Source organism: Arachis ipaensis, chromosome B7 (genome assembly GCF_059453495.1).
Source record: "Arachis ipaensis isolate K30076 ecotype BB chromosome B7, ASM5945349v1, whole genome shotgun sequence".
NCBI classification, from domain to species: domain Eukaryota; kingdom Viridiplantae; phylum Streptophyta; class Magnoliopsida; order Fabales; family Fabaceae; genus Arachis; species Arachis ipaensis.
Window position 1 is genome coordinate 51,505,001 of NC_142442.1, and position 15,000 is coordinate 51,520,000.

Below are 15,000 nucleotides of genomic sequence, written 5' to 3' on the forward strand. Positions count from 1 at the left end.
GAGGATATGTAACACATTGAAGACCAATGGTGTGCATCCTAACAGTTACAAATTGCTGCTATTTCCATTTTCCCTCAAAGACAAAGCCACTCAATGGTTGGAGTCATTTCCAAGAGATAGCATCAACAATTGGGAGGATCTAGTGAGCAAATTCCTTGCTAAATTTTACCCGCCTCAGAGGATTATTAGATTGAAGACCGAAGTACAAACATTCACACAGATGGATGCTGAACCTCTCTATGAGGCATGGGAGAGATACAAGGCTCTAATCAGGAAGTGCCCTCCTGAGATGTTTAATGAATGGGATAAACTCCAAAATTTCTATGAAGGACTGACAATGAAAGCTCAAGAGGCACTTGACTATTCAGCAGGAGGCTCGATGCAACTCATGAAGACAGCTGAAGAAGCTCAGAACCTCATTGATATGGTGGCAAACAATCAATACTTCTTTGCTCATCAGAGACAACGCCAACCATCACTAAGGAAAGGAGTGTTAGAAATGGAAGGGGTGGACACCATCCTAGCTCAAAACAAGATAATGCAGCAGCAGATTCAACAACAATTTGAGCAGATGGCTAAAAAGATTGATAGTTTGTAAGTTGCAGCAGTGAATACAAGCCAACCATCAACCACATGGGGGCAAAATGAAGAAAACCAAGAAAATCAGCAGCAGGAACAACCTCAATATATGCACAACCAAGGCTCAGGCCAAAATGAAGTTTATGGTGACACCTACAATCCATCCTGGAAGAATCATCCAAATCTCAGATGGGGAGATAACCATACCCACAGCCAGCAACCGTGGCAGAAAAACTCAAACCAAAACAACTCAAGAAACACAACTTACTCAAACCACGACCAGCAAAACACTAATAATAATCCATAAAAAAACCCCAAAACAACCATTATCCACCTTCCACATCCATATTCCACCCACAAAATAACTCCACAAATAGTTCAAACAATTTCCAGCCACAACCATCTCACGTTACACAACCACAACCAAATCTAGACTCTCAAAGAATCTCTACTCTAGAGATGATGATGGAGAAACTCATGAAAAATCAAGAAGCAGCAAGAAAAGATCAAGAGATGGCAAGCAAAAACCAAGAAGCATCAATCAGAAACCTTGAGAGGCATATGGAGCAAATGGCTAAGCAAATTTCAGAAAGGGGTGAGAAGAGAGCAATTACCTCCCCCAATGTCACTGAAAGAGACAAAGGAAAAGCTACAAAGTGGGAGAAGTGCAAAGCAATCATAGTGGGAAGTGAGAAGACTAGGGAGAAGGAAGCCATCAATCAAGAAGAACACAACAGAGAAGTTCCACAAGAAGAGACAAAAGAGAGAAGTAAAGAGGAGAGAAAGACCAAGAATGCAAAAAGATCAAAGAAAGATGAGGACATCCTTGAAACACAGCTACAGGAGAAGAAAGAAGGGGTGAAGCCAGATGTCCCCAAACTTCCGTACCCTCAGAGGTTCAAAAAAGAAAACGAGGATAAGCAATATTCAAAGTTCCTGGACATATTCAAGACACTCAGCATCAATATTCCTTTCTTAGAAGCACTTGAACAGATGCCATTATATGCCAAATTTATGAAAGAAGTGCTAACAAAGAAAAGACCCTTGAAGGAAGGACAAATTGTTGAAATGACAATGGAGTGTAGTGCTATTCTCCAAAGAGGTCTACCAGAGAAGAAGGATGATCCTGGAAGGTTTTATATACCTTGTACCATAGGAGACATAACTATTGAGAAATCATTCTGTGACCTTGGTGCAAGCATAAACTTGATGCCTCTATCTCTTATGAGGAAGCTTCAAATTTTTGAACTGAAACTCACTCGAATAGCTCTTCAAATGGCTGACAAGTCCATTCAGCAAGCACTCGGAGTTGTAGAGAATGTGCTGGTAAAAGTGGGGAAATTCCTTCTCCCAACTGATTTTGTCATCCTGGATATGGTGGAGGACCCTAACACTCCTATCATCCTGGGGAGGCCTTTTCTTACTACGGGCAAAGCATTAATAGATGTTGAAAAAGGGGAATTATTGCTGAGAGTGCATGATGAGCACCTAGCATTCCATGTTTTTAAAACCCTACATGAGCCCACTCAAGAAGAAGATTGTACGGAGGATAAGGCCAGAGATCAAAGTTTGAAGGAGACATTCAATGAGTTAACTCCAAGACTTCTAAATCCATGCTTGAAAGAAGTAGAGATGGTGCAACAGACTAAAGAAATCAAGGAGGAACTAGATCCAAAACCCCCAGATGAGAACCTCAACACTCCAGATAAAGAACCACCAAGGCATGAATCATCTCCTAAGAAAGAAGAGAAGAAGAAGAGGCCAAAAGGGTGAAAAAACAAGAAAATCCCCACTGAAGGCTTCTCACCAGGGGATAAAGTGATGTTGAACACCCAACCAATGAAGGTGTGTCCACAATTATCTGAGTGCTATACTGTGAACCAGATCCTTTCACTTGAACACCTAGAGATCATCAAAGAGGAGACCGGAAGGAAGTTCACAGTAAGAGGAGAAAAGCTAAGGCACTATGCTTATCAGCCTCCATGATCAAAGAACAAGATGTCAAGCTAGTGACAATAAAGAAGCGCTTGTTGGGAGGTAACCCAACCTGAGGTAATTTTCTCTTCATAGCTAATTTAATAAAAGAGTTGAATAGATTTCTCTGTATTGCAAAGAGTTAAGTTTGGTGTTGCACACCAAAATAATTAAGGGGTGAATGTTGGATGCTAAGTTTGGTGTTCCACCAAAAGTTTCATTAAGAACACATTGCACCCTCAGCATGATCAGTATCGGCTCCAAACCATCAGAGAAACTGCTTAACAATTGTCATGTTTCTAGTTTTTAGTTGTTTTCTAGTTCATAGTTTGTTTTCTGGTTCATAGTTTATTTCCTTAATAAAAGTACTTGATGTTTCATGCATGTATTTATTCTGCTACATATAGAAGTAGGCAAGGAACTAAGTTTGGTGTTCCCACACCAACTTAGGTTCACAGAATCACAAGCATACATGCATGCTAACTGCCTCTCAAGTGCTTGGGGAACAAGCAACTTTCAATATCTTTTGTAGGAAGTCATTCAATCTCTTGAAGAAAAAGATACATCATCATGGACAGAGGAAGGAAATGGAACCCAACAATAATGATGACACAGATGAAACAAATAGACTCCAAGAGGTTGTATTGTTCTCTGACTGATTCTAGTTCAAATATGTTAATTGAAAGTGCAAATGTCCCCTGTTGATTAGTATCTTTCTAGATTCATTTACTGTCTGTGAGTTTGTTTGTTTTCATGCTGTTATGGCTTGCTAGTCTAAGTGCTTAATTCACTTTCATCTTACTTGAATTATATGCTTTGTTCCTCATGCTTGAATAAAAGAAAAATAACTGTGAAATAGAGAAAGAGTAAAAGTCTGGTATGATATAAGACAAAATAAGATTATGTGGTGGTATGTGCTGGTTCATTAGCTGATTTGTAAATAAGGCTGAATGCAGGCATGACTTTGTGATATGAACTTGAGTTACATTTCATGAGACTTGACAAATGAAAAAGGTCCAAAATAAAAGAAAGAAAATACAAGAGAAATAAGCAAAAAGAAATACACAAGGCTGGGCACCAATGGCTGCAAATTTGGATAAATGCCTGTGATGCTCTTGTACAAAGATAAGCTTGGATAACTAGGTTCTAAGGGGTGCTTCATCACCCGACAACTTGAGTTAACTAACCCGGGATTGCCAACTGAAAGTCCACCATCAAGAGCTACTTTGAGACAAAGCATTTAGTAACCCAAAGAGGTGCTGGGCATCAATTTCCAAAGAACAAACAGAGATGAACAAAGCAAGCTAAATGCCTGTGATGTGTGTGTGCTAAGGAGAGGCTTGAGCAAGTAAGCCCATAGGGGTGTTTCAACACCTAGCATCTTGAACCAACTGGGGCGGGAATGTTGGCTGAAAGCTTATTCTAAAAAGCTGCCTTACAACATAGCATTAAGCCTCAGCCAAGAAAGAGAGCAAAAAAAAAAAAAAAAAAAAACCAGGGACCAAGCAATAACAAGTCTCATTTTTTTTGTGTAATTCAAGTAAAGATCCAAAGGGATGTTGATATCTCAGCCACAGAATAAAAATCACTAAGATACCATGCATAAAAACCCCATTTACCAGTATTCAATGTCTTCCAATAAAAGGCTTATACACTTCTCTGCTTCTAGTAATTTTCTTTATGTTTTACTGCTTGCTTGGGGACAAGCAAGTTTTAAGTTTGGTGTTGTGATGACAAGTCATCTTAGCCTAGTTTTACTAGTCTTTTTCTTTGTTTTTATTTGGTTTTATGCACTTTCTTGTATTGTAAGTAAGTAATTTGGAATGGAAATGCATAGTTTCTTTGAATCAAACAACCACCATTTAATTGATGCTAAATCATGAGGTTTAAGCTAAATTTAATTGATTTTTAATGATTTATAAACCTTGTGAATTTGGTGATGCTTTGATTGGTTGTTTTGATTACTTGTAGGTGAAGAAAAGAAAAAAAAATAAGAAAAGCGTAGCCTAAGGAGCATGATCTAAGCAAAGAAAGAAAGCGTGGCACAAGAAAAGGAAGCGTGGCTTAAGGAAGGAAAAGCGTAGGTGAAGTCAAGAAACAAGGGCACAAAGCTCTTGCCAAGAGCTTTAAAGCTATTGTGGAGAGCTTTCCTTCAAAGAATCAAAAGCCAAGCTCTTGGCAAAGAGCCTTGAAGCTCTTGCCAAAGAGCTTTATCAAGAACACATGAAGAAGGAATCAAGAGCTTGCTCTTGGCAAAAGAGCTTTGAAGCTCTTGCCAAAGAGTTTTTTCGGGCATGCTCCAAAGAAAATTAAGGAAGAAAAGCTTGCCAATTCACTCACCAAGGCTTGAACCCATGACCAAGGGGAGGGGGGCCAGCGCTACTCACAAGGAAAATAAGCCAAAAATTGGCCAAAATGACCCAGCAAGTCTCGAACACGGAAGCTTCAGCAAGGAAGGTGCGCTCCTAGCACCACTTGGGCGCTACGCTGATGTTGTCCAAGACTTGGCACGCGAAATATTTTAAGGCGTTTCTCTTGTGCCAAGGAAATTAGCTCCACAAGTGCTCCACCCAAGATTTGAACCAAGGACCTCAAGGACAAGTGAGCTTTGTTCTCTTGTCACAAGGGACCGTGCGCAACACATTGGAAGGAAGGGGAACCAAAGCTCCTGGCCAAAGCTCTTGCCAAGAGCCGAACTCTTCCCTAGGAGGTGCACCATGGGCCAAAAAATTCATCTAAAATCCAAATTAATTCATTTCTTCACCAAATTTTAAAGCCCACCCAAATTCTTAGATCCAATTTAGGAAGTGTATAAATAGGAGTTAGTTTGATGAAATGAGGACCTTTTTGATTTTTGAGAACTTACTTTGAATTTTCATTTTTGAGCTTTTATTTTGAATTTAGAATTCTGAGAACTTGGAAGGAGAATTGATCTCTCTTCTTCTTGGTTCTTGCTTGAGCACTCTTTAATTTTCTTGATTTTGATCTTGGGTGAAGAATTGAAGAACTTCTGTTTCAATCTCACCTTGAGATCTCTTATTTATTTTCTCTGCATAATTGAATTTCCTTTTCTGTTTACTCTACTGCTTCATCTCCTCTCTAATTCTGCAATTCACTTTTCATTTCCTTTTGCAATTGCTCTTGTTGGATCAAGGAAGGATTTGAGATCTAGACTTGTTATCTAGTCTCTTCCACTCCTGAGATCTTCAACCTCTTTTACTTTGCTTCAAATTAAGCATTGCTTTCCTGTTTTTAAATTCTTCAAGGCATTTTACTCTTCTGTTTAAGATCTACTTCACTGCAATTAAATTTTCTCTTTTATGTTTAATGCAATTTACTTGTTCTTGTTTAATTTTTGCAATCCCAACTCCCAATCCCTTTTACAATTCAAGCAATTTACATTTCCTGCACTTTAAGATTTAGTCATTTACATTTCTTGCAATCTAAGTTTCTGTAATTTACATTACTTGTTCTTTAAGATTCCACTTATTTACTTTCTTTGCTCTTTAATTTCCTGCAATTTACCCCTCTCCCTTTTCATTTCAAGTAATTTAGTTTCTGTCAATTACAAATAACTCAATCAATACTTGATTCGCTTGACTAAATCAACCACTAAACTAAAATTGCTCAATCCTTCAATCCCTGTGGGATCGACCTCACTCATGTGAGTTATTATTACTTGATGCGACCCGGTCCACTTGCCGGTGAGTTTTGTGTTGGATCGTTTTCCACACATCACTGCCACGATCCACTGAGATTCAGCCCTTGTCGCTTCGATTCGTCCCCTCCCCCTGAAAAATTTCACAAGTTAAAGAGTCCTCGAGGCCATAAATAGTCCTAAGGAGAAGTCGAAGTTTTTTGAGGCAGGCCAAGGCCCATGAAATGGAGACCGGGCAACGACCGCGACTGAGCCATGGGGGTTCCCGGGCGAGGCATAGACCAGGCCTGCACGAGCACCTGCCCAGGTGTGGACGGCCAGCATGTGTGCCTTGGCCGAATTTCGTCTAGGAATGATCTCGTTTATTCGAAAGGTGCTTGGGAAAAACTGCGTCGAAATTCGACCCCTAGAGGAGTTTCGCTGAGCATGTCGGACAGAACGGGCACGTGGCCTATTCAGGCCGGTCGGCCACAGCGATTGCAACGGAGGACCCAAACTTCGACATATCACCATTGGCTCGTGAGTTTTGCCTGAAGTTTTGTCGGGGCGTTAAGAATACTTTTTAAAGGCTGCACGAAAAAATCCCGGTCAAAAATGACCTTTCCTCTTTAGGGCGAGCCGCCCCCCCGGCCCTCGGGGGAAGAATGGGCCGTAGAACGCAAACGGATCCCCGAACGGCAAAGCCGACCTCAACCGGCTTGACTTCTGTAACGGCTCGGCAGCCTATTATACGGAGGTGTCTCCAGTTGCACAGACTTGACCTGGCCGAAGGATTGCTGGGCGCAATGCCAGCACTACGCGCGATGATTGGTCCTCCCCTAGGCAGCAAGACCCGGCACGCGGTCAACCGAGGAAGGAAACAAGCCACTGCTGTCTCGCTCCCATGGGTACTAGTACACGCATACCACATCACGGTGACCAGGCATAGTGACTGGTCAGTTGCAGGGGACGGACCCGACGCTGGGCGCGCTGCAACGGATGCTGGTGACCTTGCGACGGAGGCAGGCGCGCTGCAACGGATGCTGGTGACGTTGCAACGGATGCTGGTGACGTTGCAACGGAAGCTGGGGGCGTTGCAACGTTGGCTGGGGGCGTTGCAACGGAGGCAGGTCGCGTTGCAACAGATGCTGGGGTCGTTGCAACGGATGCTGCGCGCGTTGCAACATTGGCTGGGGGCATTGCAGCGGAGGCAGGTCACGTTGCAACGGATGCTGGTGACGTTGCAACGGAGGCTGGGCGCGTTGCAACGGATGCTGGGGACGTTGCAACGGAGGCAGGGTGCGTCGCAACATTGGCTGGGGGCGTTACAACGGAGGCAGGTCGCATTGCAACGTTGGCTGGTGGCGGTGCAACGAATGCTGATCGCGTTGCAACGTTGGCTGGGGGCGTTGCAACATTGGCTGGAGGCGTTGCAACGGAGGCAGGGTGCGTTGCAACGTTGGCCGGTGACGTTGCAACGGAGGCAGGTCACTTTGCAACGGATGCTGGGATCGTTGCAACGGAAGCTGGGGGCATTGCAACGTTGGCTGGGGGCGTTGCAACGGATGCTGAGCGCGTTGCAACGTTGGCTGGTGACGTTGCAACGGAGGCAGGGCGCGTTGCAACGGATGCTGGTGACATTGCAATGGAGGCAGGGCGCGTTGCAACGTTGGCTGGGGGCGTTGCAACGGAGGCAGGTCGCGTTGCCACGGTTGCTGGTGACGTTGCAACGGAGGCAGGGCGCGTTGCAACGGATGCTGGTGACGTTGCAACGGAGGCAGGGCGCGTTGCAACGTTGGCTGGGAGCGTTGCAACGGAGGCAGGGCACGTTGCAACATTCGCTGGGGGTGTTGCAACGGATGCTGGGCGCGTTGCAACGGATGCTGGGGGCGGTGCAACGTTGGCTGGGCGCGTTGCAACGGAGGCAGGGTGCGTTGCAACGTTGGCCGGGCGTGTTGCAACGGAGGCAGGTGACGTTGCAACGGAGGTAGGGCGCGTTGCAAGGGATGCTGGATTAGGTGCATCGGTGGCTGGTTTCGTTGCAACGGAGGCACCCGCCGTTGCAACGATGGCTCGGAGCGTTGCAACGAAGGAGCCAAATTTTCATATCTCATAATTGGCTCGTGCATTTTTTCTAAAATTTTGAGGGAACCTTGGTAATATTATGTGAAGGCTGCACAAAAAATTCTAGGTCAAAAATCGCACGTTTGCTCTGTTTTTCATTTTTTTTGAATTTCCGGCTTTCCGGGCGGTAAAAAAATCGGCAAAAAAAATAGACACGGTGTAAATTCACCAAATTTGGGGGATGGAAAGATCTTATTTTTCTAGAGGTTTTTGCAAAAAACGGCGTCAAAATTCGACCTCTAGAGCACTTTCCTTGAGTATGTCTCCTCACGGAAAAGGACGTCTACCCGTGGCACTTTGGTAATGGCTCGGCAGCCTATTATAGGGGGGAGGGGTGTCATGCTGCTGAAACTCGAGTTGGCCTAAGGCTTGCTGGGCGCAATGCCAGCAAGATGCACGTTGCCTTGCCATCCCCTAGGCACACTAGCAAGCACGTTGTAGTTGTGGTGTGCAGCCGGGCTCCCCCGCCCCCAACGGAGGCACCCGCCGTTACAATGATGGCTCGGAGCGTTGCAACGAAGGAGCCAAATTTTCATATCTCAGAATTGGCTCGTGCATTTTTCGTGAAATTTTGAGGGAACCTTGGTAATATTATGTGAAGGCTGCACAAAAAAATCCAGGTCAAAAATCACACGTTTGCTCCATTTTTCATTTTTTTTGAATTTCTGGCTTTCCGGGCGGTAAAAAAATCGTCAAAAAAAATCCACATGGTGTAAGTTCACCAAATTTGGAGGATGGAAAGATCTTATTTTTCTAGAGGTTGTTGCAAAAAACAGCGTCAAAATTAGACCTCTAAAGTACTTTCCTTGAGTATGTCTCCTCACGGAAAATGATGTCTACCCGTGGCACTTTGGTAATGGCTCGGGAGCCTATTATAGGGGAGAGGGGTGTCGTGCTGCTGAAACTCGAGTTGCCCAAAGGCTTGCTGGGTGCAATACCAACAAGTTGCACGTTGCCTTGCCATCCCCTAGGCACACTAGCAAGCACATTGTGGTTGTGGTGTGCCGCCGGGGTCCCCCGCCCCGGGTCCAAGGTCGAGCACGGGCGTCTGGCTGCGGCGAACTCCGATCACCGAAGGACCAACAAGAAGGGAAACACGTCCGTGCACGGCCCACCTAGGCACCACCTAGGGAGCATGGCGTGGTGGAGTTGTGCCTTGGGCACACGCTTGGGGCAACACCTTGTGCTCGGCCCAGGACTAGAGGGATCATCCCAAGTCCGAGCACGACGTGGGAACGGCGGGCGGCCTGTGCGCCCCCGCGAGGGGCAACGCGGCTTGTGCAGCCCAACGCTTGGCCAGGCCTAGTGTGGCGCACGACGCGGATGATGGATATGCGTGCGGCAGCGGGTGTCGTGGGCAGGGGGCAACGTGACGTGCTCGTCCCAGCACTTTGTGGGGGCACTGATGGGATATTTTCGTGGAAAAACGAACTTCTCCAAAACACCTAAACTTAACCGGCAAGTGCACCGGGTCGCATCAAGTAATAATAACTCACGGGAGTGAGGTCGATCCCACAGGGATTGAAGGATTGAGCAATTTTAGTTTAATGGTTGATTTAGTCAAGCGAATCAAGATTTGGTTGAGAGATTTGTGATTTGCAGAATTGAAATTGCATAGAAAGTAAAGGAAATGGGTAAATTGCATGAAATTAAAGAGAACTGGAATTTAAAGTGCTGAATCTTAAAGAGCAAGAAATTAAATGGCAGAAACTTAGAACGCAAGAAATGTAAATTGCAGAATCTTAAAGTGCAAGAAATGTAAATGGCTTGAATTGTAAAGGGAATTGGGAATTGGGTTTGCAGAAATTAAACAAGGAAAAGTAAAATTTCAACAAACGGAGAAGTAAAGGATGACTTGGATTGAATCGGATCTAAAACAAAAAAGTAAATGAGCATGGAAAGCAGTAAACAGAGGATGTAAAATTGGAATTCAGATCTCAGGACCCAAGAGACTAGAAAACCAAGTCTAGATCTCAATGCCTTCCTAGATCCAACAAGAACAATTGCAAAGGAAATTGTAAATTGCAAAGAAAGTAGATGAAGAAGCAAGTAGCCGAAACTGAAATTCAATTAAGCAGAAAATTAAACAAGATCCCAAGGTGAGATTGAAACAGAATTTCTTCAATTCTCCACCCAAAATCCAAGACAAGAAAAGTAAAGAGTGCTGGGCAAGAACAAGGAAGAAGAGAGATCAATTCTCCTCCCAAATTCTCTTGAATTAAAAAAAACAATGCTAAGAAAAATAAAAGTGAGCTCTAAGCAAACCGAAAAGAAAGCTATTCTGAAAAACTAAAAGGGAAGCTCCCCGAAAAACTTAAATCCTATGCTATTTATACACTTTCTTCAAATGGTCTTCAAGCCTTCAATTGGGCCTTTGCTCTTGATGGAATTGGGTTGAGAGAGGCCTTGGTTGATTGCTCTTGGAGTTTGGAGAAGAACCGAATTGAACCGGGTTTGAAATCATGAAACCTTGAGTAAAAGTTGGAGTAAAAGTTAGGGGCTAACTTTTGCTCTAACTTTTCACATCAGCACCCTTCCTTGCTGATACCAACGTTGGGGCAAAAGTTAGGGGTCTAACTTTTGCTCCAACGTTGGCCTCCCCTTGCTTATTCATGGCGCCAACGTTAGCCAAAAAGTTAGGGGCTAACGTTGGCGTAAACTTTTGCTAGTCCAGGGAGTGTTTTTCATGCCAAAAGTTAGCCAAAAAGTTTGAGGCTAACTTTTGCTCCAGCTTTTGCCCAAAAGTTAGCCAAAAAGTTTGAGGCTAACTTTTGGTCCAGCTTTTTGCTTCCTGGTTCATTTTCAATTAATCCAAAAGTTTGAGCTAAAGTTTGAGGCAAACTTTTGCTCAAACTTTTTGTCCTCTCTTCCTCCTAGCCATTCCTCCTTGCTTCAACCTTTCTCCAAGCTTTCTTCACCTATCATTAATCAACCAAACACATCAAAGCTATGCTCAAAATCATGAGATATTCATTCTTTCATAATATGTGACAATTATAGCATAAAACCTCATGAAATAGCATGAATTCATACATGGTTGATTAAATCAAAGGAAACATGAAAATCTACCCAATTGGCTTGCTTATGGCTCAAGAAAATGCATAATTCAGTTGAAAACAAAAGAAAAAGGCTAGTGAAACTAGGCTAAGATGACTTGTCATCACAACACCAAACTTAAAGTTTGCTTGTCCCCAAGCAAGGAATGAATTTTGCTCAAAGGTTCTTTCAATTAAGACGGATTGAAGAATAAATTGTAAGGTCCTGTGAGTGAAGTGATCAAGTAACAGTGGGGTAAATTCTAAATCATATGCTCATGCAAGGGCTTCAGTGCTTACTAGTCCTCACATATTGGGAGTCTTAGGTCTTAGGATTTTCATCCAAATGGTATCATGGAGATCTCTTTATATGTAGTCACCTTGAAGCAGCTTATAGTTTCTTTGCTTTGGCCTTGACTCTAAGTGTCATGTCTCAAAGCGGCTCTTTAGATAAGCTTTCAATCAATACTCCTAAACCAGTTGGTTTTAAGGTATTAGGTGTTGAAGCACCCCTAAGGATTTACTTGCTCAAGCCTCTTTCTTTGACACAACTCAACCACAAGCATTTTACTAGGCTAACAACTCTTTGAGTCATTGTTTCTTCTTTCTTTTCTGCCTAGTAATTGATGCTCAGAGCCTTGGGCCATGTTCTTTTTGTCTTTGTTTTGTTTGCTGCTTCTTGGATCAATAGATTTTTGAGAATCTCCACAATACTTCTTTGAACTTCATGTCCTGCCTATGAGCTCCCATGCAAGTTTTCACAAGCATGCAACCTCAATACATATTCATACAACTTGAACCACCACTTCTCCTAATCTTTTGCTTGCCTCAAAATTGTTTAATTCCTCAATCCTTCTTTTCAAAGAACTTTCATGTGATGCATTTTTTTTTTGAAATATTGAGTGCAAAAAAGTTTTGAAGAGAAAAATGTTGTGAATGATCAAGCATCTTGCTTATTGAATTATAGAGAACTATACTATGCAGATAGGCAGGGGTATTATATCACTTTCAATCATAGCAGTGTTTGATGTAAAACAATTACTTAACAATACAACCTTTTGGAGTTCACTTGCTTTCCTTCTTCTCATCATCATCATTGCTGGCCTTTAGGTTCATCTTTTGTTTCTTTGGTTGATGATGTTTAATCCCTCCAAAAGCTTGTATGACATTCTGCAATGAGATTGAAAGTTGCTTGTTCCCCAAGCACTTGGAAACAATGGTTAGTCTGGCTGATTTATTTATGGGCTTTTGAACTTACTTTGGTGTGGGAACACCAAACTTAGTACCTTGCCAATGGTTTTCATGCATCAAATTAACCATGTATGATAATTTTTATTTTTTTTATTTTTTTATTTTTTTTTCAAAAGCAATAAAACTGAAAACTAGGAAACAGCAGAATAGTTAACTAGTTCATCCAACATGCTTGAAGCCAGCATTATGCAGAAAGTAAGAATGTGTTTTATAATGGGATTTTGGTGAAACACCAAACTTAGAATCCTGCATTCTCCTTTAGATTGTTTTGGTGTGCAACACCAAACTTAGCTTCTTGCATTATAGATAAAACTAATTAACCTTTTTATTAAAATAGTTATGAACAGAAAACTACCTCAGGTTGGGTTGCCTCCCAACAAGCGCTCTTTTATTGTCACTAACTTGAGATCCTTCATCCTCTGATCATGGAAGTTGAGGTTTCTGTTGCCTTTGGTTTCCTCCTCTCACCGTAGGCTTCTCCTTGATAGTTGTTTCTTTTCCCGTAGCCTTCTCACTGTTTTCCATAACTGCTTTCCCTTTCAACCCAGCAGCTTTTTCACTGTTCTTTGAGTCATCTTCAGTGGCTCTTAGGGACATATTTCCCTCTCTCTCGTCCAGTTTAGCAAGGTTTTGAACCAATTATTCCATGTGCCTTTCAATTCTCTTGAGATATGCCTCTTGGTTTTTCCTTATATCCTCCTGCTCTATTATTGTCATTTCTTGAATTTTCATAAACCTTTCCATCATCATTTCTAGAACATAGAGTCTTTGGAAGTTTAGGATTGGTTGTGACTGTGTCAATTGTGGTGATTGATGTAAGTCATTTTGGGTGGGTGGTGAGGTAGGACAGGGCTGGAGGTGTGTATATTGGGGTAGTGTGTAGTGATTTTTGTTGGTATGGTGGTGTTTTTGCAGGTTTGGGAAGTTGGGGTTGTTATCGTTGAAGTCCCTTTGTTCCTGATGCTGAGATTCCCTCATTCTTAGATAAGAATGTGGTTTCCATGGTGGAAATTGTGCATTCACTATGGCAGAATGTAGAGAATCAATTTGTCTAGCTATTGATTCCAATTGCTGCTGAGTTTGCTGGTATAGCTGTTTGTTTTGATTCATGATTGCTCTCACTCCTTCAAGATTCATTACTTCCTTTTCTGAAATTACATTCCGTGGTGTCTCAAATGAGTGTTGGTTATTGGCTCTTTTGTCACTGAACTCTGCAGTTCCTTGGATGGTTGCTGTTGCCTTGAGTAGGCCATCTGAGAAGTAATCTACTGCTCTTCTTGTTTCTGAGGTTAATCCTTCATAGAACGCTTGAAAATCCACCTTGTCACTTGCTTTCTTGTATCTTTCCCATGCTTTGAACAGTGGTTCTTCCTCTCTTTGTATGAATGGATGTATTCCTTCTTTCATCTTAATGTTTTGTCGGGATGATGAGAATTTGGCTAGGAACTTAGCAACCAAATCATCCCAACTAGTGATACTTCCTTGGGGAAAGGTTTCAAGCCATTGTGCCGCTTCATCCTTCAGTGAGAAAGGAAATAACAAGAGCTTACAGGTATCATGGTTTACACCATTGAGATTGACAGCACCACAAGTTTTCAGAAAAATGGATAGGTGTTGTTTAGGGTCCTCCAATGGATTTCCACCATAGGAACAATTGTTCTCTATTAGTGTAATAAGTTGTGGCTTCATGTTGTGGTGTTCTTCTTTCTCGGAAACTCCTTCTTCAATGATATCCTTCCCTTTGGCTGCTCTTCTTCCCTATGACATATAAATCAACAACGGAACACACAGTGATACTTTTGAAAATTGAGTGTAGTCAGTTGAGACAAAACTTCAAACAGTTAGTGGGTTAGTCAAAAATTAAAGAAAAAGTGCTTGATCTAAACTGCCACCTCACTTAATCATTGTCAATCTATTCAATCCCCGGCAACGGCGCCAAAAACTTGATGGGATATTTTCGGGGAAAAACGAACTTCTCCAAAACACCCAAACTTAACCGGCAAGTGCACCGGATCGCATCAAGTAATAATAACTCACGGGAGTGAGGTCGATCCCACAAGGATTGAAGGATTGAGCAATTTTAGTTTAGTGGTTGATTTAGTCAAGCGAATCAAGATTTGGTTGAGAGATTTGTGATTTGCAGAATTGAAATTGAATAGAAAGTAAAGGAAATGGGTAAATTGCATAAAATTAAAGAGAACTGGAATTTAAAGTGCTGAATCTTAAAGAGCAAGAAATTAAATGGCAGAAACTTAGAACGCAAGAAATGTAAATTGCAGAATCTTAAAGTGCAAGAAATGTAAATGGCTTGAATTGTAAAGGAAATTGGGAATTGGGTTTGCAGAAATTAAACAAGGAAAAGTAAAATTTCAACAAACGGAGAAGTAAAGGATGACTTGG